At 38.0% G+C, this 24,875-nt stretch overlaps 1 protein-coding gene across 6 annotated transcripts in view; it reads right to left on the bottom strand.

Moving 5' to 3' along the window:
- Positions 1 to 24,875, bottom strand: part of SLC25A21 (solute carrier family 25 member 21) — a 516,682-nt gene that overhangs the window by 386,267 nt on the left and 105,540 nt on the right. The window lies entirely within an intron of this gene.

The raw sequence follows: 24,875 nt of genomic DNA, 5'->3' as shown, positions 1-24,875 counted from the left end.
TCTAATTTTCTAGTAGCCACATTGAAAATAAATGAAATTAATTCTAATAGCATATCTTATTTAACACCATATACCCCAAATACTATCATTTCAGCAAGTAATCAACATAAAAATTATTAATAAAATATTTCATTTTTTTGGTACAAAGTCTTTTTTAAAATTTTTTATACAGCAGGTTCTTATTTGTTATCTATTTTATACATATTAGTGTATATATGTCAATCCCAATCTCCCAATTCATCCCACCACCATCACTCCCCACCCCCATAAAGTCTTTCGAATCTGGTGTTTGCTTTACACTTAGAGCACAGCTTATTCAGATAAGCAACATTTCCAGTGCTCAAGAGCCACATGTGGCTAGTGGCTGCTGTACTGGACGACACAGCTCTAGACTGTAATACATATGTCTGTGACTGTAAACTGATATAATTCCTTTCACAACGCGTAAAAACACTACACTAGTTTTCACACCTGTATGACAGCAATGCGGATCGGCTGTCATAGGAAGTAATAAAGTCGATGACTATTTCCAGTAGCTACTGGGCAGGATTACTTTACCTATGGTGAGAAGTGTGTTCAAAATAATTTATAATATTAGTGAAAAAATATATAATAAGAAGGGTAGAAAAATAAAGTGTACCTCGAATGAAGTTTTTCAAAAATAATGTCCTTTAGAAGCATTGCTCCTCCTAGGAAATCAGACATCTTTCATGTTTACTCATGCATATATGAAGTAACTCCAGGTAATTATCCGGGGATGCAGCACATAGAGTTGAGCAGTATCTACACTGCACAAAGATTCACAACAAGGAGGGCAAGTAGAAATTGAAAGCCAGCTCTCCCTCTGTTTACCAATGGCAGAGGTACCTTGGATTCTTCTTCAATTCATCAGCCTAGAGGGGCACACTTTTTTTCTAACACAGCGAAACAGAACCATATATTCTAGTGGTTGTCCTAAGTCTTGGAAGCACTAGGAGCTTTATTAGAATTAATTCATTTGGGTAGACGTAGATGACAAATCTGGCCCATCTTCTACACCTTCCAAGCCAAAGTCATCTCTTCCTTGCTAAAACTCAATAATGAAAAGCTGAAGTGGCAACCAAGTAGTTCTGAGATCCAAGGTAGCTTCCTATGAAAATATTAACCTGCAGCCTCTACTAGTAAGAAGCTTGAATGGCCCACTCTCTGGGCATAAAGCAAATCAGAATTTTAGTTTCCTAGCAAAAAATCAGGTTAGCCACCTACATGCCTGGTTTTCAAGTATTTTGACCTTATTTCAGACAATAACACAGAATATCTACTCTTCAGGCTACTCCACGTAAAATAACTGCTTCCTACACCCCACTTACTATATATCAATTTAGCCTATTCCATCTTTTTCCACTGGATTTAGAACTATCTTAATTACCTTGTTCATGTATTTGTTTACCTCTTTAATATTAGGGACCTCCAGTAGTATACAAGCTCTATGAGGAAAGGAACTTTTTCGTTCACTACTTCATTCCCACTCCATGAATCTAGGCAGTCTGTAAATATTCTTTAAAATACCTTTTGAAGAAATATTCTAGGGTTCTTAATCTCAAAATGCCGGCTATCAAAGACCACCTGAGGAAAATGGGGCAGCAAAAATACTGTGTATGATGACTTGGGGGCTTGGAATAGCATGGCTGGTTCCAGAACTACAAATAGGAAATATTATTGATGAATGCAAGACAATACTAGAAATGGCCTAACATTTACAAAAGGCTTTTCCTTCAAGTTAATTCACCTACACTGAATTCCTGGACCATGATGACCTGTGATTCAGTCAGGATAGGTATGAAACAGATGGCAAGTGAAAACTGGATAATTTAAGAAGAGTTTAATAAAGGGACTATTTACAAATAGGTAGGCAGGGTTTAAGGAAACGAACAATAGGTAGTTCAGAACCCTGGGATAAGTGAAACCATTCCCACCCCGGAACCTAAAAGGACTAGGGGGGCCAGACCCTGAGAAGATAGCTGCATGGAAAGGGCTATCCACAGCTGATAGGAGCTGCAGTCTCTGTCCTGGGGACACAGACCAACCAGGTAGCGAGGGAGATAGTGGATAAATACTCTAATCTCATTCTCGCTCTATCCTGCCTGATCTCCCACCAGGGCCTCCCATTAGCTAAATTCAACAGGAAGCCAGAGGACAAGGGAGCCCACTGAGCGGTCCAGAGGCCAGCCCTCCAGTTTCAGAGCATGTTGGAGAAGAGTGAAGAGTGGATGTGAAGGGTACCCAGGAGACCCTGTGAAATGCAACCTGAAAGGGAGATTTGTTTTATGACACTTCATGTTTCACTATTAAGTTAAAACCATTATTTGAATTATTTAAATATAAAATTGTTGTCACTGCATCTAAAAAGTCAAGTTATATACTTAACATGTTTCCCTTAATATGATAAAAGTCTAATTCACAGCATTAAAGTATAGTTCTGTTAAAGCATTTAACTGAACCAAAGAGATGTTCTTTTTTAATTTTTGAATTTTATTTTATTTATTTTTTTTTACACAGCAGGTTCTTATTAGTCACCCATTTTATACACATCAGTGTATACATGTCAATCCCCATCTCCCAATTCATCACACCACCACCACCAACCCCTGCTGCTTTCCCCCCTTGGTGTCCAAACATTTGTTCTCTACATCTGTGTCTCAATTTCTGTCCTGCAAACTGGTTCATCTGTACCATTTTTCTAGGTTCCACATATATGGGTTAATAAACGATATTTGTTTTTATCTTTCTGAGTTACTCCACTCTGTATGACAGTCTCTAGATCCATCCACATCTCTACAAATGACCCAATTTCGTTCCTTTTTACGGCTGAGTAATATTCCATTGTATATATGTACCACAACTTTTTATCCAGTCGTCTGTTGATGGGCATTTAGGTTGCTTCCATGACCTGACTATTGTAAATAGTGCTGCAATGAACTTTGGGGTGCATGTGTCTTTTTGAATTATGGTTTTCTCTGGGTATATGCCCAGTAGTGGGATTGCTGGGTCGTATGGTAGTTCTATTTTTAGTTTTTTAAGGAAACTCCATACTGTTCTCCATAGTGGCTGTATCAATTTACATTCCCACCAACAGTGCAAGAGGGTTCCCTTTTCTCCACACCCTATCCAGCATCTGTTGTTTGTAGATTTTCTGATGATGCCCATTCTAACTGGTGTGAGGTGATACCTCATTGTAGTTTTGATTTGCATTTCTCTAATAATTAGTGATGTTGAGCAGCTTTTCATGTGCTTCTTGGTCATCTGTATGTCTTCTTTGGAGAAATGTCTATGTAGGTCTTCTGCCCATTTTTGGATGGGGTTGTTTGATTCTTTAATATTGAGCTGCATGAGCTGTTTATATATTTTGGAGATTAATCCTTTGTCCGTTGATTCGTTTGCAAATATTTTCTCCCATTCTAAGGGTTGTCTTTTCGTCTTGTTTATGGTTTCCTTTGCTGTGCAAAAGCATTTAAGTTTCATTAGGTTCCATTTGTTTATTTTTGTTTTTATTTCCATTACTCTAGGAGGTGGATCAAAAAAGATCTTGCTGTGATTTATGTCAAAGAGTGTTCTTCCTATGTTTTCCTCTAAGAGTTTTATAGTGTCCGGTCTTACATTTAGGTCTCTAATACAGTTTGAGTTTATTTTTGTGTATAGTGTTAGGGAGTGTTCTAATTTCATTCTTTTACATGTAGCTGTCCAGTTTTTCCAACACCACTTATTGAAGAGACTGTCTTTTCTCCATTGTATATTCTTGCCTCCTTTGTCATAGATTAGTTGACTATAGGTGCATGGGTTTATCTCTGGGCTTTCTATCGTGTTCCATTGATCTATATTTCTGTTTTTGTGCCAGTACCGTATTGTCTTGATGACTATAGCTTTGTAGTATAGTCTGAAGTCAGGGAGTCTGATTCCTCCAGCTCTGCTTTTTTCCCTCAAGGCTACTTTGGCTATTCGGGGTCTTTTCTGTCTCCATACACATTTTAAGATTTTTTGTTCTAGTTCTGTAAAAAATGCCATTGGTAATTTGACAGGGATTGCATTGAATCTGTAGATTGCTTTGGGTAGTATAGTCATTTTCACAATACTGATTCTTCCAATCCAAGAACATGGTATATCTCTCCATCTGTTGGCATCATCGTTAATTTCTTTTGTCAGTGTCTTATAGTTTTCTGCATACAGGTCTTTTGTATCCCTAGGTAGGTTTATTCTTGGGTATTTTATTCTTTTTGTTGCAATGGTAAATGGGAGTGTTTCCTTAATTTCTCTTTCAGATTTTTCATCATTAGTATATAGGAATGCAAGAGATTTCTGTGCATTAATTTTGTATCCTGCAACTTTACCAGATTCATTGATTAGCTCTAGTAGTTTTCTGGTGGCATCTTTAGGATTCTCTATGTATAGTATCACGTCATCTGCAAAGAGTGACACTTTTACTTCTTCTTTTCCAATTTGTATTCCTTTTATTTCATTTTCTTCTCTGATTGCCATGGCTAGGACTTTCAAAACTATGTTGAATAATGGTGGCGACAGTGGACATCCTTGTCTTGTTCCTGATCTTAGACAAAATGCTTTCAGTTTTTCACCATTGAGAATGATGTTTGCTGTGGGTTTGTTGTATACGGTATTTATTATGTTGAGGTAGGTTCCCTCTATGCCCACTTTCTGGAGAATTTTTATCATAAATGGGTGTTGAATTTTGTCAAAAGCTTTCTCTGCATCTATTGAGATGATCATATGGTTGTTCTTCTTCAATTTGTTAATATGGTGTTATCACATTGATTGATTTGCGTATTTAGAAGAATCCTTGCATCCCTGGGATAAATCCCACTTGATCGTGGTGTATGATCCTTTTAATATGTTGTCGGATTCTGTATGCTAGTATTTTGTTGAGGAGTTTTGCATCTATATTCATCAGTGATATTGGTCCATAATTTTCTTTTTTTTGTAGTATCTTTGTCTGGTTTTGGTATCAGGGTGATGGTGGCCTCATAGAATGAGTTTGGGAGTGTTCCCTCTTCTGCAATTTTTTGGAAGAGTTTGAGAAGCATGGGTGTTAACTCTTCTCTAAATGTTTGATAGAATTCACCTGTGAAGCCATCTGGTCTTAGACTTTTGTTTGTTCGGAGATTTTTAATCACAGTTTCACTTTCATTACTTGTGATTGGTCTGTTCATATTTTCTATTTCTTCCTGGTTCAGTCTTGGAAGGTTATACCTTTCTAAGAATTTGTCCATTTCTTCCAGGTTGTCCATGTTTTTGTCATAGAGTTGCTTGTAGTAGTCTCTTAGGATGCTTTGTATTTCTGCATTGTCTGTTGTAACTTCTCCTTTTTCATTTCTAATTTTACTGATTTGAGTCCTCTCCCTCTTGATAAATCTGGCTAATGGTTTATCAATTTTATCTCCTCAAAGAACCAGCTTTTAGTTTTATTGATCTTTGCTATTGTTTTCTTTGTTTCTATTTCATTTATTTCTGCTCTGATCTTTATGATTTCTTCCCTTCTGCTAACTTTGGGTTTTGTTTGTTCTTCTTTCTCTAGTTCCTTTAGGTGTAAGGTTAGATTGCTTATTTGAGATTTTTCTTGTTTCTTGAGGTAGGCTTGTATAGCTGTAAACTTCCCTCTTAGAACTGCTTTTGCTGCATCCCATAGGTTTTTGATCGTCGTGTTTTCATTGTCATTTGTCTCTAAGTATTTTTTGATTTCCTCTTGGATTTCTTCAGTGATCTCTTGGTTATTTAGTAACGTATTGTTTAGCCTCCATGTGTTTGCGTTTTTTACATTTTTTTCCCTGTAATTCATTTCTTTTCTCATAGCGTTGTGGTCAGAAAAGATGCTTGATATGATTTCAATTTTCTTAAATTTACTGAGGCTTGATTTGTGACCCAAGATGTGGTCTATCCTGGAGAATGCTCCATGCGCACTTGAGAAGAAAGTGTAATTTGCTGTTTTTGGATGGAATGTCCTATAAATATCAATTAAATCTATCTGGTCTATTGTGTCATTTAAAGCTTCTGTTTCCTTATTTATTTTCATTTTGGATGATCTGTCTATTGGTGTAAGTGAGGTGTTAAAGTCCCCCACTATTATTGTGTTACTGTCAATTTCCTCTTTTATCGCTGTTAGCAGTTGCCTTATGTATTGAGGTGCTCCTATGTTGCATGCATATGTATTTATAATTGTTATGTCTTCTTCTTGGATTGATCCCTTGATCATTATGTAGTGTCCTTCCTTGTCTCTTGTAACATTCTTTCTTTTAAAGTCTATTTAATCTGATATGAGTATTGCTACTCTAGCTTTCTTTTGATTTGCATTTGCATGGAATATCTTTTGCCACCCCCTCACTTTCAGTCTGTATGTGTCCCTAGGTCTGAAGTGGGTCTCTTGTAGACAGCATATATATGGGTCTTGTTTTTGTATCCATTCAGCAAGCCTGTGTCTTTTGGTTGGAGCAGTTAATCCATTCACGTTTAAGGTAATTATCGATATGTATGTTCCTATGACCATTTTCTTAGTTGTTTTGGTTTTGTTTTTGTAGGTCCTTTTCTTCTCTTGTGTTTCCCACTTAGCGAAGTTCCTTTAGCATTTGTTGTAGAGCTGGTTTGGTGGTGCTGAATTCTCTTAGCTTTTGCTTGTCTGTAAAGCTTTTGATTTCTGCATTGAATCTGAATGAGATCTTTGCTGGGTAGAGTAATCTTGGTTGTAGTTTCTTCCCTTTCATCACTTTAAATATATCATGCCACTCCCTTCTGGCTTGTAGAGTTTCTGCTGAGAAATCAGCTATTTATCTTATGGGAGTTCCCTTGTATGTTATTTGTTGTTTTTCCCTTGCTGCTTTCAATAATTTTTCATTGTCTTTAATTTTTGCCAGTTTGATTACTATGTGTCTCAGCACGTTTCTCCTTGGGTTTACCCTGTATGGGACTCTGCGCTTCCTGGACTTGGGTGGCTATTTCCTTTCCCATATTAGGGAATTTTTCAAATATAATCTCTTCAAATATTTTCTCTGGTCCTTTCTCTCTCTCTTCTCCTTCTGGGACCCCCTATAATGCGAATGTTGTTGTGTTTAATGTTGGCCCAGAGTCTCTTAGGCTGTCTTCATTTCTTTTCATTCTTTTTTTTCTTTATTCTGTTCCATGGGCTTTCACTGCTGGGATTCTGGGCTTTCACTGCTGGGGTCTGGGTTTTTTTTTTTTTTTTTTTTTTTTTTTTTGCACTTTTTGTGTTAATTTTAATGATAAAAAGGGCACAGGAGTAAAAACCTGATATTTCACTTATATTGCATAACAAGCTAACCAAAACTGGACATGGAGGATAAATTATAAAACAAATCATTTTGATGATTTATAAATCATCATTCCACCAGGTCACTTATCCGTTCTTCTGCTTCAGTTATTCTGCTATTGATTCCTTCTAGTGTATTTTTCATTTCAGTTATTGTATTGTTCATCTCTATTTGTTTGTTCTTTAATTCTTCTAGGTCTTTGTTAAACAATTCTTGCAGCTTCTCGATCTTTGCCTCCATTCTTTTTCCGAGGTCCTGTATCATCTTCACCATCATTATTCTAAATTCTTTTTCTGGAAGGTTGCCGATCTCCACTTCATTTAGTTGTTTTTCTGGGGTTTTATCTTGTTCCTTCACCTGGTACATAGCCCTCTGCCTTTTCATCTTGTCTATCTTTCTGTGAATGTGTTTTTTGTTCCATAGGCTGCAGGACTGTAGTTCTTCTTGCTTCTGCTGTCTGCCCTCTGGTGGATGAGGCTATCTAAGAGGCTTGTTCAAGTTTCCTGATGGGGGGGACTGGTGGTGGGTAGAGCTGGCTGTTGCTCTGGTGGGCAGAGCTCAGTAAAACTTTAATCCACTTGACTGCTGGTGGGTGGGGCTGGGTTCCCTCCCTGTTGGTTGTTTGGCCTGAGGCGACCCAACACTGGAGCCTACCCAGGCTCTTTGGTGGGGCTAAAGGCGGACTCTGGGAGGGCTCACTCGGATGAGTACTTCCCAGAACTTCTGCTGCCAGTGTCCTTGTCCTCACGGTGGGACAGAGCCACCCCCCCACCTCTGCAAGAGACCCTCCAACACTAGCAGGTAGGTCTGGTTCAGTCTCCTATGGGGTCACTGCTCCTTCCCCTGGGTCCCGATGCACACACTACTTTGTGTGTGCCCTCCAAGAGTGGAGTCTCTGTTTCCCCCAGTCCTGTCGAAGTCCTGCAATCAAATCCCACTAGCCTTCAAAGTCTGATTCTCTAGGAATTCCTCCCCCCGTTGTCGGAACCCCAGGTTAGGAAGCCTGACGTGGGGCTCAGAACCTTCACTCCAGTGGGTGGACTTCTGTGGTATAAGTGTTCTCCAGTTTGTGAGTCACCCACCCAGCAGTTATGGGATATGATTTTGTTGTGATTGCGCCCCTGCTACCGTCTCATTGCAGCTTCTCCTTTGTCTTTGGATGTGGGGTATCTTTTTTGGTGAATTCCAGTGTCTTCCTGTCAATGATTGTTCAGCAGTTAGTTGTGATTCCGGTGTTCTCCTAAAGAGATGTGTTTTTGATCATATAACTTGATACAGAGACGGGGCTATAGAACACTGAAGAATGATACTGTGAACTTTAGGCCAATGGTTCCAAACATGACAATGCATCAGAATCACCTGAAGAGGGAGTTCCCTGGTGATCTAGTGGTTAGGATTCTGGGCTTTCACTGCTGGGGTCTGGGTTCAATCCCTGGTCCAGGAAGATTCCACATGCCACGGAGCAACTAAGCCCGTGTGCCACAACTACTGAGCCTGTGCTCTAGAGCCCACGAGCCTCAACTACGGGGCTCACACGCCTAGAGTCCGTGCTCCGCAACAAGAGAAGCCACTGCAATGAGAAACCTGTGCACCACAACGAAGAGTAGCCCCAGCTCGCCGCAACTAGAGAAAGCCCACGCACAGCGACAGAGACCCAATGCAGCCAAAAATAAATAAATAAATAACGTTATTTTTACAAAAAAGTATGCAATGGCCACATACTCTGGCAATGTAAATACAGTACAACTAGTTTTACAAATGAAGGAAATGGGGTAAAGCATGCGCAAAAATAATTTTCTTAACTGTTTTCATAATCCTTTTGGTGGGACCATCCAATTTGTGGTCTTAAAATACTATTGATATTTCCCACTACAAGATACCAGGACTTCTTGGATAAATGGCTGACTCTAGGTTTAGGGAAGAAATGTAAAGCCTGAAACATTTTGTCATACCAGATAATGAAGAAGTATCACATGCTATTAGTACCAGGTCAAAAGAATCCAGAAGTCAACTTGAGGAGGCTCATATTAGTCAAAAATAAGACAATTTGATCATCAATAAAAAAATGATAGCTTCAATGGATTGAAGCACATCAAATATATTTATCCATGAATTGATAATGATCCTTTTTTTTTTAACATCTTTATTGGAGTTCAATTGCTTTACAGTGTTGTGTTAGTTTCTGCTGTATAACAAAGTGAATCAGCTATATGCATAAGTATATCCCCATATACCCTCCCTCTTGTGCCTTCCTCCCACCCTCCTTATCCCACCCCTCTAGGTGGTCACTATAGCCACTATGGAGAACAGTATGGAGGGTCCTTAAAAAACTAAAAATAGAACTACCATATGACCCAGCAATCCCACTGCTGGGCATATACCCTGAGAAAACCATAATTCAAAAAGAGTCATGTACCACAATGTTCATTGCAGCACTATTTACAACAGCCAGGACATGGAAGCAACCTAAGTGTCCATCGACAGATGAATGGATAAAGAAGATGTGGCACATATATACAATGGAATATGACTCAGTCATAAAAGAAACAAAATTGAGTTATTTGTAGTGAGGTGGATGGACCTAGAGTCTGTCATACAGAGTGAATGATCCATTTTTTAAGAAGTTAATCTTAGAATAATAAGTGTGGTAGATTAAGATGACCACAAATTCTTTGTTATTCTTCCCAGTTAGAAGTGAAATCTAATTCTCTTCCCTTGGTATGGGCTGGCTTTAGCAACTTGCCTGTGAGATAGAATGCTGTGGAAATTACATTCTGAGGCTTCAAAGTCTAGGTCAAAATAAGATTTGCATCTTTCATCTTGTCCTCTTAGAACATTCTCTGGGAGCCCTGAGTTGTCACTAATAAGACAGTTCTAGTTGACAGTCCTAGCTGAGCCTAGCCTCCCAGCCATCCTGACTATCATCAGACATGTACTCACATACACAGTACCTTGGATCTCTCAGACCCACTCATCTACAGCTGAATACCACCAACTGACCTTAGTTGATGCCACATGGAGCAAAAGAATCACACAGCCAAAACCTGCTCAAATCCTTGACCTACAAAAGCATGTGATATAGTAAAATAGCTTGTTATGCATAACTGGAACGTATTTTTACACCTGGAAAGTAGAGTTCAGCAGTAGCAAAAACCTAAAATATGTAAAAACATTGGTTTTGGGATTAGGTGGTGGGAAGAAGCCGGAAGAGCTTCAAGGAGACTAGCAGTGACAGCTAAAGGGTCTGGGGAGACTGTTGGTGAGGACTTAAAGGACAGTGAGAAAAACGCTAATGGAGTTTGGAAAAGGGGGGACCCTTATATGATGGCAGAAAGTTTGACAATATTACAGCCTTCAGTAATTTGGAATATAGAAGAAAAAGGAACTAAAAGAAGAATTGTTTGGTTTTTAAGAAGAATTTAGAGGGGGAAAAAAAGATCTAGGACTTTCTAAGTTTAAATAAAACTGTTTCTCATCTCTAATCTCTCCCAGCAAAATATTCTCAAGTTAGAAATGGCTTCAGGGCAAAAATCAGATCTGGAGCCCTATAAGTAAAGCATGGCCTCAGAATAAAGATGTCAGTTGTGGCTCCAAAATTCTTTGGTGAGACCTCCAAAACATTTAAGGGTATGCCTAGTACAGTCTCTAGGAATCATACAGGTATGCCTCTTAGACCCTCTCTGCTAGACAATCTGGCCTCCAGGAATCTTAAGGGTGTGCCTCATAGCACTTTTCAGCTAAATAATAGTCTTCTATTTTAAAGTCACTATCCCACAGCACCCAGACATTCAGCTCAACATTGAGAAGGGCAAATTTTTGGAATAAAATGGGGACATTTCTTTTATCTAATTAAGTGGATTGTAATTTGATACACAGGAAGCCCATAAATTGCTTTAAGAAAGTGTATCAGCTTCAAATAAAAGGTGCAAAGACAATCCAAAAGAAAAAGAGGAATTTGATTCCCAAACTTCTACTAGCAGGAATCAGACTGGGAAGGTTGTTACTTTGCAAATAAAAAGGAAAAGAAAGAATGACTCAGTGTGAAAACAAAAGCCCAGAGGTCCATGCCAAGAGCTACAGAGAATCATTTCTAGGGAAAAGGATTGGGCCCTGGTCACTGAACTGGTGACATCTGCCCAGCTGGAATTCAGAATTGCCATAGACCTTCTTGGCTATGCACCTCCTGTTTTACCCCTTTGTGAATGGAAATGTATATTGTAGGTATCTTATACCTTTGCCACCATCATATGTTAGGTATATGGGGAGGGGTTAAGGGTGGGGGAAGGTTAGATAAACTTGTCTCTAATTCACAGAACGTCAGATCGAAAGGAACTATGCTACACCTGAGAAATCACACGCAAGTAACTTCATTAGCATCTGGATCTGATTTAGATAATGTCTTAGTTCAGGCTGTTATAGCAAATTACCATAGACTGGGTGGCTTAAACAACAAACATTTATTTCGTACAGTTCTGGAGGCTACGAAGTCTAAGATCAAGATGCTGGCAGATTTGGTTCTCATAAGAACCCACTTTCTGGTTTGTAGATGGCCGTCTTCTAGCTGTTTCATAACATGGCAGAGAGCAGAGAGAGAAGAAGCAAGCTCTCTAGTGCCTCTTCTTATAAGGGCACGAATCCCATTCATGAGGGCTCCACCCTCATGACCTAATTACCCCCCAAAGGCCCACATCCTAATACCATCACATTGGGGGATAGGATTTCAACAAAAGAATTTCAGAGGGAACACAAACATTCAGTCCATAACAGACAATGAATATTAGGATTCAAAGAAGAGACCATAATGAGATGAGAGTTTGGGGGAATTGGGAAGAAGATAACTCTCTTTTGCGCCTAGTAGAAATGTAGGAATGTAGCCTGAAGTAAATTATGTGTACCACAAACTCTTCACTGCCTCTCGCATTGAAAGGTGGCATCTCATGTCCTTCCTCTTGAATCTGGACTCGCTTTAGTAGCTTGCTTGGTCAAAGAATGCAGTAAAGGTGACTTCTTAGGATTTCTTATGACTTAGAAGCCTTAAGGCTTCCACCTGGCCCTTTTGAAACGTTTTGCTGGTAGACCTGACCTGTCATACATGGAAATCCAACTACTCTGAGATCTTTCTGCTAGAGAGGCAAAAGATAGGCTCTCCAGATGACAGTCCTAGCTGAGCCTAATCTTGCAAGCATCCTCATCAATGCATCAGACACAGGAATGACTGTCCAGAGCTGTAGACTGGAGACAAAGATTCCTATCTCACTCTGTTCTTTAAAAGATTAGGTAACAGGCTAAGTGAAGACACTATGAAACTTCACAAGTACTATAAATTCTATAAAGTAGAATATCCAATCTGTACATCCATAAAGTGACAAACACACATCTCCATAATCTACACATTCTCCAAGTCTATGAATGACTCGCACCCTTTTCCACCAAGTCCACACACGATGGACCTGCCACAGTTTTCTTCCTTACATTCTGGCCACCCTGCTGTGCACTGACCTCCAACTACAGACTTGGAGTCTGTAGCCAAGTCAACACTGAAAGGTAATTTATTTTTACATACAAGGGGCAAGCATTCATCCACATCCATCACACCTTTGCAAACCATCAGGCTTTTCTTTCTCACATACGAACTTCCAAAAATCTTTACCTAGACATGGTATTGATTTTAACCTCAATCCATAAAGACTAGAAACACTTCAAAATCTTCTCATTCCCCTCCATGGAAGCATTTAAATAAATTTCCACACACTAAGAGTTGGATTTTTTAACCATATCTCAAGAGAAAGTAAAAGACCATTTAAGACAGATTTCACAAATTCATTATTTTTTAATTGAGATTTAATGTAAATACTCCTCTAAATTGTTACCATTATATCTAAAGTAACGCAGTACCATTTTCTTCCCTTTGGATTTAGAACTTTCAAATATGTATACGTGGCTACAATAACCTCTCTTAAGTCATGGGCTCCCTAACTATTTTTAGCTTTTTCAGTCTTGACATTCTTCATCCCAGCTCATTTTTTAAAAAACAATTTTGTTTCGCTTTCATCTGTGATACAATGACAGTTGGAACCTAAAGCAGTATTCCAGGTGTGTCCTGAGTTAGTTGTCCTTTATAAAGTATTTTTTTCTTCTGGCCAGTCAATTTTATGATAAATTTAAGTTAGGAAAGTTTCAGTAAGTTCAGCTAGAAGAAGGACAAATTGTTATAAATGGAGGATATTCATACAAACTGTGCAGTTTCCTTTGATTTTTCTAGCTCCCTTTTCATATCCTCAGCCAAAAAGTTACTGGATCTGAAAATCTTGTTAAATTCTCCCAGTTAAATCAATAGACATTAGCAACAATTAGATAAAATATAATAATCCTTTAAAAATAAAAGGCTTAAGCATTGACTGATTCTAGTGAATACTTATGGACAATTAGAAGTAAACCCTATCTTACTCTCCTTTTTTCTTTCTAATGATGAATTACATTGTTGTCACTTTTTATGTAAACTTGAGTTTTCATACAAGTAAAAGCTTTCCTTTGGTAAAATATTTTATTCCTGGATTTTTAGTTCTATCTTGTTGGTGGATGCTTCCTTCAGTATTTTGAGTGCATTTTCCATTTTAACAACATACGCATATTAAGATCCAGAACATTGATATCTTAACAAATTAACATTGAAGACCCAGATACCCACACAGATTGCACAGATGAACCTTCAGCCTAACCCTCATAGTGCCTGGAATGGTTTGTATTTTTATGTTTGGCATATGGACAGCTTTCTACCCACGCAGCAATGATCATATCCATGCAATTTTGAATTTGGAATGCGTTCATGAGATCCTATAGCCAGAACTTTCCCATATTCAAAGCACAGTAGAACTACAGTCTATTCATACAAAACTTTCAAAATGTTATTAAATAATTTGAAAAATGATTAAAGCATATAAATGGCAAATTATTCTCCATACTTACTGTTCAATTAAATCTGTTGAAATCAATTCAGCAAATAAGTATTAAATGCCAGAAATTTAATGATGAAAAACACAATCCTTAGTACCTAACAAAGCCCTTATATCTTTACTACCATTAAGGTGACCCCCACTCTTTCGGTAGACTTTAAATTGGTAAAGATATAACTCATTTGACCAACTTGTGTATGCAACTGTTAAAGCAGACCTTCAGTGGCAATCTTTGTTTTATATCACTTCTGTGAAATAATATGAAATAATAAAGGCATCTCAATATTTACTTTGGGTCCAGGCATGTCAGATATGGTAATCAATCATTTTATAAAAGTTACTCTTCCTTCATGAGTTTTAATATGCTCAGCTGTAAGATGAAGGGATTGGACCAGCCAGTTTTAGGGTACTTGGATTCTGTTTGTCTGGTAAGAAGGAGCGTTACCTGGACTAGACAGATGCTCTGTGCATTGTAACAATATCTGAAATACCGATTGGATTGGGGGGACATTAGAGTTTAAAGGCCATAGCAAGATCTTTTGAGGGTCTGTCACATTTGTGGTCAAGTTTTGCTAAAGCTGATAGCTGATCTGGGAGACTGATCCTTTTCCACTCAGAGGAATGTACAGACTGGCACCAGTTGCCAGTCTGCTCCTGAGAGCCTTGCTTGGCCTTGCACTCTTGGATCAGACGAATGTACATGGTATCTGAACTGGTGGCAACTCCTTCCCTGTCCCTAAAATTCTTCCCTCAAGAAAGGTTAAATATCTCCATGAAGCCTTCCGTGACCTCTCCAGATAGGTATCCCTCCCTCCCTGATCACTATTCTAACTTCAATGTATCTGTGGTTACGCTCATACTGTATTACCATTATTTATTATCTTCTCATATATTAAACCATCAGCTTCTTCAGGGTAAGGATCATGTCTTATTTATCTTTGTATCTGACACAAGAGCCTATCACACAGGAGATGTTCAAATAACAGTAAGAGCCAACATTTATAGAGTATTTATTAAGTGGAAGACATTTTATAAATAACAGCTTTTAACCCTAGGACAGCAACCCTATGAAGTATATACCGTTACTATCATCACTACATTACAGATGAAGAAACTGAGTCAAAAGGTTAAGTAACTTGTCCACAGCTACACACAGCTAGACAGTGACAGATATGAATATGAATCCAAAGAGTCTGGCTCCAAAGTCTGTGCTATTAACTATTATGTAGTGGTTAATTATTACATGATAGTATCTTTCAGTATGTTACTGTGATATACATTATCACTCAAATTATTCTTCCCCTCCTTCTAAGACAAGGCTTATTGTTTCTAGGCTGGGCCTCCAGATGACATATGGAAGTTACATATAGAATTATATGAAGTAGAATCACATTTTTTTTTTTTTCGGCTGCACTGCACAGCTTGTGGGATCTTAGTTCCCTGACCAGGGATTGAACCCGGGCCCTAGGCCCCTAGGCAGTGAAAGCAAAGAGTCCTAACCCCTGAACCGCCAGGGAATTCCCAGAACTGTATTTTTAAAAATAGCTACAACTCCATTTGGGATAGGTTAACTGAAACAAACGAAAAAGCAAAAAAGCAAAAAGACAAAGCACGAGGAATAGATTTTTTGGTGTTTGCCACTGGGAGAAAATGACCACAAAGGCAGAACCTGCAAGCATCATCGTTTATAATGGAAGTCTTCACAGAGTTGACAAACATAAACAGGGTCCTGTATGGATGGAACCTGACATCTTCCAATACTGCCACCCCAAGGTATAGCCATTAACTAGTCTGGGATGTCCAGGTAAGGGCACTGGCAGAGTCCCAGTCGAAACTAGAGGAGCACCAAGCAACAGTTCTGGATCCAAACTTGGGGCCAACACCTAGCAAGCTCCACTCCAGCAAGGCCTAAGGAGTGGTCACAAAGTCAGTGCTTTTAAGGGGATCGAGAAGCTAACAAGATTGAAGGATATCTTGTTAGGAAAACATTTAAAAACACTGGGATAAAAGAAAATATTTCATTTCTCTCTTAACTCCACTACATTAAAAAAAAAATAATAATAACCATGAGAAAAAGAGGAAACGGTGGGAACTATGGAGAACTAATGGGAGAAACATACACCGTTCCACGCATTAGTTGCCAAATCTTTCAATTTTTCATGGGACATCAGAAATCCAGATTTTAACGTGAAAGTTTTCAATTTTGAAAATATTAGCAACTGATTCAAATAAAACACACACACGATGCCAATAAACTCTAGATGTGGCAAAAAAAACATAAATGCAGGTCAGACTTGGCCCTTGGCCCACCAGTTTGCAACCTTGGAATAGAGGCTCTGAGTTCCCCGACATTTAGAAAACAGGAAACATCTACAGGGGCAAATATGGTTATTTGTGGTCAGAAATAAAAACAGAGAATAGAATTCAGCAAGTTAGACAAGGTGAGGAGAAGCAAAGGAATCCTGGACATGAAAGAGGGACAGAGCCCAGAAGCTAGGAAGTTCAGTGGGTTAAGACAATGGTACCAGAAATCCAAACCACAAAGAGCAACCTGAGCCAGGGGATGTTTTGCCTAATAGAGCCCCTACTTCTTGCTGTAAGCTGAAGCTGGGAGAGGGTGGTAACCATCTCTGGAACCACAGTTCGCACAAGGAAGTGAATGCAGGTGGTTGGAAGAGAAGCCCTCTCCCTGCAGGTGTGCTCTGATGCTTCTGGAACAGGGACAGTCGGTTGGGATTCCAGGGAGATTCTTAGGGTAAGGGTCCCTGAACTTCCCATTCTAAACAGGAAGCACACCTCCTCAGAGACAAGAAGGTTAAGCCCTCCTGTATTTCAGAGCCTCCCTTGTCTGCCAGGGCTCCTCGAGTATTCTACAAATAAAGCACATTTCGCTATGACACCAATGAACAGCGCTGGTCCCAAGCAACAACATTCAGGCTGATTCCTCAAATGTCAGTTTGCACAATCTGCCCTCTTTCTTGTAGACCACCCAGTCTTCTTATAATGATTCTACATTGTCTCATTTATTTTCTTCATGGCAGCAGAGATCCCAATTTCCTTAGTTAAATTTCATTCCTTCCCTTATGCAACTGCTGATTTATTTGGAATTCCCTGCTCTCTATTAGTTCAGGATGATTTTTTAAATCTCTAATCAGTTGAGAAATATAGTAGAATTGATAAACTCTTACTTTTCTATTCAGAGAAAAGTGAGAAGCAAAAAAAAAAAAGTGGGGGGGGGGAGAGAAAAAATTAAGTACAAAGAGATTAGAAGGGAAAAGAAACAAAGAAGGGAGATGCTACATATAGGTAGTCCATAGTTCGTAGTGTCCTTTTTGCTGAGTGTTTTGAAAGAAATGGACAAGAAAACAGTCTTAATGAATTTACCCTATCATTTGGTGCAGCCCATGTTATTGCATTATTGTAATGAAAAACACATCAGAATATGTCTAGACACATGACATACTCCTGGTAGAGAGTTCCCTGAACTTCAAAAAAATTGTGGTTCAATTTCCTTCTGGGAAACGCTCCAATGGCAACATTTCAGGTTCTTGAAAGGCTCTTCAGAATGACCGCCTAAGGGGAGGCCACCTCCACAAGAAGACTTAAAGCACCAGGGCACAGTAAGGGCTGGCAGAGCCTTCCATGGGAAAATGGTCCGAACACCATGGCCCCCCTGTAGAAACCCCATGTACAATAATCCACTGATAGCTCTTGCCATGTACAGAGTAGCTGTGACAGTCTAAATAAAACACTAAAAAGAACCTGTAAACAGAACAGAAGTAATGAAATACTTTGTTTTGGTGATTCTTTAATTTTAACTACATATGGATTAAACAAATCCAATTGGTATAACTTTCACCAATGTGTTGATTTAAACCAAATTCTATAGACACTGAAAGTCAGGAAAGGAAAACAATACCACATCCCCATGGTACACTACCTATTATAGGGTAAATGATGCTACGCCTGTGTTCTCACAGAAAAGTCAGGAGAATAGGTCCTAAACGGCAGTCATCATGCTTAGACTATAATTCTGACTGTGCCACTCCCAGACTTAAATCTCTAAATGCCTGAAGCTGAGCAAACCACATAATCTCCTCTCATATATTTGTAAAACAAAGATTATAAAACAAAACAAAAAGGACTGTCTATTCAATCCAACTCCTAGAATTTTCTGGGATGTTATCACATACAGGACAGGGGATTTGAGAGGTATGGGGATGGTCTCTGTCTATACTCAACAGGTCAAAAAGTATTTCTTGAGCAATGAATGGCCCACCAGGGTGAATACAATAGTCTTTAAGGAGCCAACAATCAAGATTGGGAAAGAGGAGTAACCCTTGTGAAATAATTAAGAAGCATGACAAAACTGAATATAATTAAATGCAAAATGTTGAGAGTTCAGATAAGTTCATAGGAGTCTGGTCAATGGGCTGGATAACAGAGAGGGTATCTAAGCAGAGGTGGAATTTCAGTTGGGCCTTGAACCCTGAGTAGATACAAAGAAAGGCATACTGGAATGGGAAAATATTTGTGCAAAGGCACAAATTGGGGAATTTGTTATGGAGGGAGGGCTAGGAGCAGCAATTACTCCTAGGATTTTGGGACACTTTGGCTCTACTGGCACTTATGGAAAGGTGACAGATGAATCAGGCTAGAAGGAGCCAAATTTTGAAGTCTTAAAAGCAGGCCTGGTGAAAGTAAAATCTTTCTCCAGAGAATTTAGTCCTCGATGCAATAGCTAACCCAAAAGAAGTTTGCCTTACCCTAAAGAGCAGCCCATGTGTTGCTCAATACACACAACAGTCGCATACAACAATCAAGTCTCAAGACCAGAATGCAAGCCAAAGAAGACCTTTCCTGAAACCACCTCCACTTGTGCCATTAAGAGTCACCACCTAACTTTCTAGTTCTGGAGTTGTTTGAACTATGACTTCTATCTGGATCCTCTTCCCTAGCCTGTATCTCTGAACAACTGTGAATTATAAATCCCCAAACATTCCAAATTTGCTTCTGTTTGGCTAGATAAACCAGATTGTATCCTTTCAGGACTCACAGTATTTCTACCACCATTGCTACCACCATCACCAACAACCCATTCTATGAATTAACCTGCTTGGGTCCCCTGGCCTAGTATACGAGTATACTGCACTGGTCATTCTGTCCCATAGCCTATCTCAATTCCAGGGTGACAAAAAAGTTCTTTCAACAAATAGTTATTAGACACCTACTATGTGACAGACACTATACTAAGCACTGGGAACACAAAGACAAATAAGACACACCAGTTCTCAAAGAGTACGGTCCAGAGGAAAGTTGGATCTGCTTTCATTCACTCATTTGACAAACATCTATTATGGGCCTATTATCTGCCAGCCACAATACTAGGTCCTGGGGATACAAAAATGAACAAGATATGGCACCTGCTCCCAAAGAACTCATAGTCTCTTTGGGAAAGACAGACAGGAAGGCAAACGGGAGTAAGAGAATAATCTATTGTACCTTGGGAGAGGGATTTGTTCAGGGAAGTCTTTATGAAGGAGGTGACACTTGAACTGATGAAGAAAAACACTCAATGTAGAGATTATAGCATGGGGGAATATTGCAGCTTAGGTTATTCAAACCAGTCTTCCCACTGAAAACAATATAAGATAATGCAGAAAAACATCTTAAACCCATTAAAAAGCTGACGAGTACAGAATAACCAGGTTAAAATCTAAGTGAAGCAGGAACTCAGAGAGGTGAGCAGAGCTCTGGAGTTGCTTTTGCGCCAGGACATTTGCCAATTAGGTAACTTTGAGTTTTTATTTGTAGACCTCTTGGGGTGAGGAGAAATGAAATCAAAGCTCAGGTCCTTTAAGGTGGGGAGACAAATCAAAGAAATCCCTACATTCTGCTGTTTCCCCAAATGGCTATATCCTCAAAGGAAAGGGTGAACTAGAAGTAAATGTACCCTATCCCACCCCCAACCCCAGAGGACTATAAAGAAACATGTCTTTGCTGAGCAGATTGGGGGGAAAGTCCCTGAGAAGTTGCAACCATAAGATGACCCTTGAGTAAATGTGAAGACCAAATTCACATCACTTAAAGAAAGGTACCATGAGCAAGAACCAGCAGAAACAGTAAAGTGCAGAAATAGATTTTCAAAGGCTTTAGACAGCAAATCATTGGACATATATTATAAAACAGTTATTCCTACTAGTATATTGAAAGAAATAAGGAAAATGTAGAATAAAATTTAAAAGGGAAAGGAAAATATCAAAATGTACCCTTAGAAAATTTGAAAAGAATAGATCTTTTACAATTGAAAAATAAAATTAATTTAAAATGTTTTTGTAACAATTGCAGTAAAGATTAGATCAGGCAAGAATCATCAGTGATTGCTAAATCTAGGGGGAGATTTTGATAAAAAGCAATCTATTTGGGTTTGCTGTTTTTGTCTGTTTGTTTTTGCATGCACAGCTAACTTATTTACTTGATTTTATTATCTCCTCCAGACACAGGGTTTATTTTTTAATTGACGTTAGAACACTTAACATGAGATTTACCCTCTTCATTTTTAAGTCTACAATATGATATAATTAGCTGTAGGCACAATGTTGTACAGCAGATCTCTAGAACTTATTCATCCTGCATAACTTAAATCTTATACCCACTGAACAGCAACTCCCCATTTCCCCCTCCCAGAGGGAGGATATTTGTATGATCTTAAAGTGTTACCCCACAAACTACTTATTAGTTGCAAGAGAGAGGAAAAAGTAATTATACAGTAGAGAAATCAGATAAATTAACTGATTGATCAAAATTACTATCACCACCTACAGATATGATACCCTGAGAAAGACACAGCATCACAGATGCAGTATTCTTGCCAAGCATGCATAACCTGACTCTAATCATGAGGGAACATCAGACAAACCCCAAGTTAGGAATACTCTATTTATAAAAGGTGGGCATAGGGGCTATAGTCTTCCAAAATATAAATATCATAAAAGACAAAGAAAGGCTAAGGAAATGTTCCAGGTTAAAGGAGGCTTAACAGACATGACAAGTGAATACAATACCTGACTCTAGACTGAACACTAAAGTGGAGGGGAAAAAAAGGCTATAAAAAACACTCTAGAGTCAACTGGAAAATGGAATGCAGCAGATTAGACAAAAGCCCTGTACCAATACTTTCTAATTGTTGACTTTAAACTTACCATGTAAAAATTTATTGAAATTGATAACTTTACTATAGTTACATGAAAATACCCTTATTCTTCATAAATAAACAGTGAAGTAATTGGGGTAAAGGCCCATGACGAATGTAACTTACCCACAAATGCTTCAGAAAAAAATTATTTACATATATATACATACATATATGTATATATGTATAACTATATAAAAATTATTACCTATAATTTATATAATATATAAAATTATACATAAACAGAACACAAATGATTAAACAAATGGAGTAAAATCTTGATAGTAAGCGTATCTGGGCAAAGAGTTTACAGATGTTCTTTGCACTGTTTTTATTCTTTCAACTTATCCATATGTTTTAAATGTTTGAAGGTTATTTCTAAATAAAAAGGTTAAAAATGAATCTCAATGAATGGATACAACTGCAATCTAGACATAGATAAGGGGAAAATTAGTACACTAGAAAGTAGGGAAAAGGAAATTTTTCAGAATGCATCATAGTGGAAAAAAATGGAACTATAAGAGAGGTTAGGATACATGGGCTAAGGAATAAGGGCAAACATATGTTTAACTGGAGTTCCAGAAAGAGAGGAGAAAAATAATGAGGCAGGAACAGGGACAAAATTGAAGAAGTAATGACTAACATTTTTTTAGAAGTGATAAAAGCCACCAATACAAATTCATGAATCACAATGAATAAAATAAAATGCACCTAAAGGAACATCATAGTAAAACTGCATTACACCAAAAAAGTGAAAGTAGAGGAAAAAAGAACAGATTACTTCCAAAAGAGCAGCAATTTGACAGCTGACTTCACAAAAACAAAACTGAAATCCAAAAGACAGTGGAATTACAATACAACTTCAATGTGCTGAGAGAAAACCCCCAACCTAGAATTCTATATACAGCAAAAGTATCTTTATTATAAAGATGTTTTCAGGCAAATAAAGAGATTTTTTTCCTCCAGTAGACCGAAGATAAAGGAATTTTAAAAGAATATACCTCAAGGAAAGTAATCTTAGAGGGCATTTGTTTGCATATAACCTATGAGTGATTTCATGCTACAACAACAGTTGTATAGCCCATGAAGTCTAAAACATTTGCTACCTGGTGCCTTACAGAAAAAGTTTCCAACGCTTTGGCTTGAACATGGGCAGGCACAGGAGAGGCATAGGCTCATAAGTCGCTATGCTGTGGACAGAAACATACAGACAATGCAAAGTCTTCAAAGGATTTTAAGCAGGAGAAAGGTCACTCTAGCTGCCATGTGGTAAAAGGAATAGAGGAGATCAGACACTAGGAGATTTTTTTTGTGATGTTGATTAAAGTGCTTTCTCTGAGACCAGTTTCCTTGTCTATAAAGTGGGAGTGATAATTCACACAGAGTTCTTTGTGGGCCAAATAAAATAATGTATAATAAAGTGTGTCTTAAACTGTAAAAGCACTATAACAAATTAAGATATGATGATTTTACCTGCAGTAGATTTTCATTAAATGAATGTGTCAGAAAGAGTTATATATGTTTTGCTCTCTCAGTTCTGGTTGCATTCTTTGATATTAATACATCTTGTATATTTGTATCACATAGCTATACTGAAATCATTTAGTACTATCAAATTTTAGATGTGATTTAACTGTGTTAATTGATTTAAACTCATTAGTCACTTGCCTGGAAAAATGCTTCCAGATGCTAATATTCAGTGTAATGTACTTGCCTCTTCAGTTACAAATGATGGTCCTCAGTTGAAAAATATATTGTATAGGCATTGACTTCTTATTGACACCTAATAGGTATACCCCATGTAAAAGACATAAAAAGGCCATAACGAAATAGTACAGCAGAAAAAGAGCTATAAACACAGTCTTAATTTTCCCATAATTTTTGAGACTACCAAAACATTAGGAGCTAAATCAAGCAATTCAAGTCTTTAAAAAAAAACTTAAGGTACTTCTCTTATAACTTTTTTTAATACTTAACTGTATGATCATATTAGTTGATCATTTTTGAGACTCAAGGATATGGTTTTCAAGAGCAACTATATTTATCCATCATTTCATAAGATAAAGTGCTGAGAGCATAACTTGGTTGTGAGTATCGGTGGCAATAATAGATTATGCCTTCATAATTTTTATATGCCTCTGTCCCTCATGCGTGTACAAATATGTGCTTATGAACACATGTGGAGATGTCCTTTTAAAACATGCCAGAAAATTGGTGAAAGAAAAAATACATTATTATCATCACTGAAGACAGAAGGTGAGAAACAGTACCACATGCATCCTAACAGAACTGCAGGCTGTTTTAATTTAAATTAGTTTCAGCCTTCTTTGTTGAAAACAGAAGTAAATCATGTAAGGAACTAATTCATACTGGGAGAGACAACAAAGAAGGCCAATAAAATTTATTTGCAAAAAAATTACTACAAAAATATTTCTACCACATTTCCAGTTTTGTTTTAAATAAAAGAATAGAGGCCCCCTTCCAGGAACATTTTAAAAGGATATAGCTTAAAGGAAATTTTCATTTCTTTTTTTATATATATGGCTGGGTCTCATTTATTATGCATTAATTGCAGACAAAACCTTGGTTCTCTGCAGAAAGAGGCTTGACACAAGCAACATGGTGGTCTATGAAACAGAAGGTTACATGATCCCTAATTCTGCCTGTGTCCAACATATGCACATTATTGTTCGCTCCTCTGATAACAAAGATCAGATGCTCCTAGTGTACAAAGTACACTCTTTCACAGAGGCTTTCCACCACTAATGCCCTAGAATTCACATGTGGTTATTTTATTTACATGTCTTTGGAACCTGGATAATTTAATGAGTCCAGTTTTTCCCACATTTTTGCAGTTGTCTTACCTGCCTAATCCAACTGTAATATATATCTTCCCCATGGCCCATTCAGCATGATATTCCTTCTCTGATGGGCATACCAAGGGACATATAATAGAAGAGTATGTCTGATCTCCTTCAAGAGTTGTGGACATACCCCAAAGTGTCATTGTTTCCCCAATCTGTTATTCATGAGCTTATCTAAACTTTTAATAAATCTGTTTATATTTTCAATCTGCACCACATCCTCGGATAATGCTTTCCACAAGTTTCTACTCATTGTAGACCTCTTTTAAGTTTCTGAGAGTGCTCTGAGTTCTAGTATACCAGAATTCAATAAATGAGAAAGCATAGCTTTCATAATTTTATAGATTTTAATCATATCCTCTATCTCAACCTTCTTCCTTTGTAAATAGAGCCCTCCTCCTTTTATGCTACACGCAGAAAAATATTTAGTGAATGAATTCACCAATTTAAGCTAATTAATCAATATAGAAGCCTACTCCTTCGCCCATGTTAGTTAACTTTCTCTGGACCCGCTCACTTTAATCATGTCTTCGTTGAGGGTTGCTGACCAGAACTGCAC

This window comes from Balaenoptera physalus (genome assembly GCF_965194825.1).
Source record: "Balaenoptera physalus genome assembly, chromosome: 2".
Lineage (NCBI taxonomy): Eukaryota > Metazoa > Chordata > Mammalia > Artiodactyla > Balaenopteridae > Balaenoptera > Balaenoptera physalus.
Note: the sequence above shows the minus strand (reverse complement) of the source record. Positions and strands in the feature narration are given on the sequence as shown.